Source organism: Etheostoma spectabile, chromosome 16 (genome assembly GCF_008692095.1).
Source record: "Etheostoma spectabile isolate EspeVRDwgs_2016 chromosome 16, UIUC_Espe_1.0, whole genome shotgun sequence".
Classification (NCBI taxonomy): Eukaryota; Metazoa; Chordata; class Actinopteri; order Perciformes; family Percidae; genus Etheostoma; species Etheostoma spectabile.
Window position 1 is genome coordinate 3,986,534 of NC_045748.1, and position 4,122 is coordinate 3,990,655.

General features: G+C 37.4%; 1 protein-coding gene across 6 annotated transcripts in view; it reads left to right on the top strand.

Annotated features, from left to right (window-relative positions):
• The window catches only part of LOC116704088 (protein unc-13 homolog B), a 97,341-nt gene that overhangs the window by 10,472 nt on the left and 82,747 nt on the right, over window positions 1-4,122 (top strand). For all 6 annotated transcript variants that reach the window (XR_004335584.1, XR_004335588.1, XR_004335589.1 and 3 more), the window contains exon 2: window positions 1,354-1,383. The gene's annotated coding sequence lies outside the window, so the exon portion shown is untranslated. The remainder of the gene's footprint in view (window positions 1-1,353; window positions 1,384-4,122) is intronic.

The following is a 4,122-nucleotide window of genomic DNA, read 5'->3' on the forward strand; positions in this document are numbered from 1 at the left end:
GCACCAAAAAATCCTCTATCCAGAGAAGAGTACAATTTCATTTTGATTCAGTGGTGATTTCCAGTTGTACAGGGCTTTTCCAAGGTAAAATAAAGCCACACTGGGGAGCCGCTTACTGTGCTCCGTGGCTGCAACACGCCTGGAAGTACGGTGGCTGCTACGGAAACCAAAACGTTTGCGTGTTAAATTTGAAACAATTTTGATCGGATTCAAATCCCAATTTTCACAACGATTCCAAAAAAACTAAAAAACCATTCCAGTGGAAAAGTAATTTTTGTAACAATTCTAAATTGGAACCGGTTCCCGATGCCCAATCCTACCGATTAGGCTATCATTTTTAAAGTTTTTTGTGTAGTATGTCCAAACTGTCACGTGTCTCTTTGTCAGATTAGGAACTTTCCAAAGCTAGACTCATAAAAGAAACCTGAGAAATATGATTTGATATAAGAACAAAGATTGTTATTGCCATCTATTTCACTTCTAAACGCTAGCAGAGGTCTGGATTATTCATCCGGTGTGGGAGGGTTTTCAGAATCAGAATCAGAAATACTTTATTGATCCCCGGAGGGAAATTCTGTGTTGCGGTTGTACAAATAGTACACATATCAAGTAGAAATATAAATAAAGAAATATAAGGAGTGTGGATATATGCAGTATTTACATAGTTAAAGGAATGTTATGATACGGTATTTACATAATTAAGGAGTTGTAATGGTGACAAATATTAATAATAATAATAATGATAGCAGTAGAGTATTGCACACAAATGGTTGTATTTAAATAGTAACAGCTTGTGTACCAGGAGTATGAGTAAATAATAGTTCTTCAATTGCAGTTACTATGGTGGAGTCGAGGTAAAAATAAATGTAATCGGGGAATGGAAATGAACCAGTTTACATGATAGTATCATGAGTGATCTAAAAGCCACGCGATCAGGCAAGGTGATGCATGAATTCAACAAAAACATTCAATGTTTTTGTTTTTTTAATAGCATTTTCACGCAAAGCTGCCCACCATAACAAATAGCTCGTCTGTTTTGCACATTAAGTGTTCCTGCTTTCGCGGACGACAACATCGTGAGGCGGCTGACGTGTCTGTGGGTGATTCAGGTGTCACGAGTCATCGACTCCCGGCTTGTCCGCATATAAATGAATTTGTCAGGCTTCAATAACACGAGACTCTGTTTACTTTTCATTGCTCATGCCCAGATATGTTAACATTTCTGACTTGTTTTTCCATACATTGTTTAGTTTTTTCTTCTGTTTTTCGTTACAACAGTGGATTCTAAATAAGACCATTTCATTTTAATCTGTTTTACTATAAGCCTAATTATTTTTTCCATTTGTGTTGCAGTGAAAAAAGCCAAGCTCCATGGACTTCCAGGTCAGTACTACTGTATTCACAAACCTTTTACCTTTTTATGAACATTTAACTGTATTTGTCTTGTAGGGGTGTGCAAAAAAAAAAAAATTGGCATGGGGAACTTTCCATAAGATCATCTCTCAATGCAAATCAAACCAGCTATTAAGCTAACTGAAATCAAACCATACCAATCTCTAGGTATGGTGAAGGGTATGTGATGATGTGGGCGGGGGGTATAACTTTATCAGGATGCATAGTATCCTGGATCCATGAAATAACTGGCCTTTAATAATAAAGATCTGCTTGCCTTTATGGGAATTTAACATAGGGGGGTGTATACTTATGCCCCCTGAATTTTAAGGAAGAACATTTATTTATTTACAATATATTATTCATTCACAAAGACAGTTGGTGTCCTTAAACGGTTGGATTTTCCTATTTTTTTATTGAGGCATTAAGATCAATTTCCAAAAGATTTTATTCCTCTTTTTAGTAAGCATGAGCACACTAGCACTTTACATCAGAACAGGATGTTATAACAAATAACAAACCAATCCACATGAATAAATAGGATATGAAAACATACATACATACATATACACACACACACACACACACACACACACACACACACACACACACATTGGGAAAGTAAATACATGTACATACTGTGGAGCGTTTTTTTTTGGATCAAGAATCGTTTTTGAACCGAAAAACGATATTGAATTGAAGCTTGAGCCTAAAAATGGGAATCAAATCATGAGATTTTCTGAATCGTACATCCCTATTGTCTTGACATGAACACTGTCTGAGTCCTCATTGGATTTTGAGATCGGATCATATTCTGTGGCTCTTGTGGGATTAGTAATGTTCTTTAAGGCATGTTCAGTGAGATGCTCTACACCCAGCGTCGAGCTGTAGGAAAGTGTGTCCAGCAAACTCCCAATAATAATAATAATAATAATAATAATAATAATAATACATTTTATTTAACATTGCCTTTCTAAGCATTCAACGTCGCTTTACAGACAATAAAAGACTGATATAGGGAACAGAAAAGTGTTGATGAAACAGTTATGATGAAGAAAAAAAAATGAAAAAAAGACAGGAACAGTGTATTTACAAATAAGCAAGCTGGAACAGGTGGGTTTTGAGTCTATAATGCGGCAATTTACAATGTTTAGAGCGAGGCCTCTAACCAACCAGCAAACCTTACTAAATTCTAATTAGCTTTATTGTTTTTGGAAGTATGCCACATACACTCAGCTGCTCATGTTGGTTAATCAGTCAAATTCTGGCTAGTCACTGAAAGCTTGGCTGGATTTTGCATTACGCAATCCAGTGTCCTTCTACGGCAGGCCGTGGACAGGTGAGCTTAGATCATTGGCTGCTAAGTCCAGATCTCCAAACTCTCCACCTAAGCTAATCCCTATAGTGTTCAGCCTTACACCTTCCTTTAAGCCCTATGACGTTTCTGGCAACAGCAAAGACAGAAAGTCACGGCAGCTTTAGATCTGCCCTCCCTGACTGACCCCGTTTTCACTGAGAATAATTGCTAAAGTTAATTACCCAGGTCTCTACATTTGTTCAGTGTGACTTTTTTTTTAGCCCCTTCACCTTTTGTGAAAACGGAGTGATTTAGTGAGGTGTCTACTTTGTGTCAAAAGCAGCACTATTCTACTTTAAGGTATTAGTTTTAGATTGCCAGCTTCTCTCCCTCCCCTCTCCTGGGCCACACCACATGTGACACCTGTCCCAGAGCAAACATCAGGGAAATTCAGTTAAGCCTGTCGTCTCCCTTGCGAAATGCAAACATCAGTCAGTTTTTTCTTCTTCTTTGCTACAGGACAAAGAAGGATTTGTCAGCAAAAGGTCATGTGCATACTGTACTCATTTGTATATGTTTTGCACATGCTGTGGAGTGAATTGAGCAGTGTGTGTATGAGAAGCCTACATGATAATGAACTGGTGTTGTCAGCAGAATCTACAATCACATTTGGAAGTGGATAATATTATTGCATCTTGACGAACTATATGGTGACAAAACGATTGTTCCATGCTATAATTTCCGAGCTTATATGGTCCAAATTAATATTTAAAATCAAATAATTATTAAATCCTAAGACGGATATTAATCTTTTTTGGTTGTACATGTGTGAGAGATTTTTGTCCGATGTAACAGTTTATCGCATTGAACATCAATTAGTTTTTTCAATTTTACATAAAAACCCCAATGCCATGTTATGTAAAACGTGAATAAAAACTGAATACAACGATTTGCAAATCCTATTTAACCTATATTCAATTTAATACAATACAACAACAACAACATATTTAATGTTTAAACTGATATACGTTAGTCATTTTTTGCAAATATTCCCTCATTTTGAATTTTATGCCTGCATCAAGTTCCAAAACAGCTGGGACAGGGCCATGTTGCACTATTTTTGCTTGATGTATGCCTTCAGTTGCTCAACAGTCCGGGGTCTCTCTTTCATATTTTGTGCTTCATGAGGGCCACACGTTTTCAACGGAAGACAGGTCTGGACTGCAGGCAGGCCAGTCTAGTATCTGCACTCTTTTACTATGAAGCCACGATGTTGTGACATGGGCAGAATGTGGCTTAGCATTGTCTTGCTGAAATAAGTAAGGACGTCCCTCTAAAAAGACATTGCTTGGATGGCAGCATATGTTGCTCCAAAACCTGCATGTACCTTTCAGCATTAATAGTGCCTTCACAGATGTGTAAGTTACCCATGC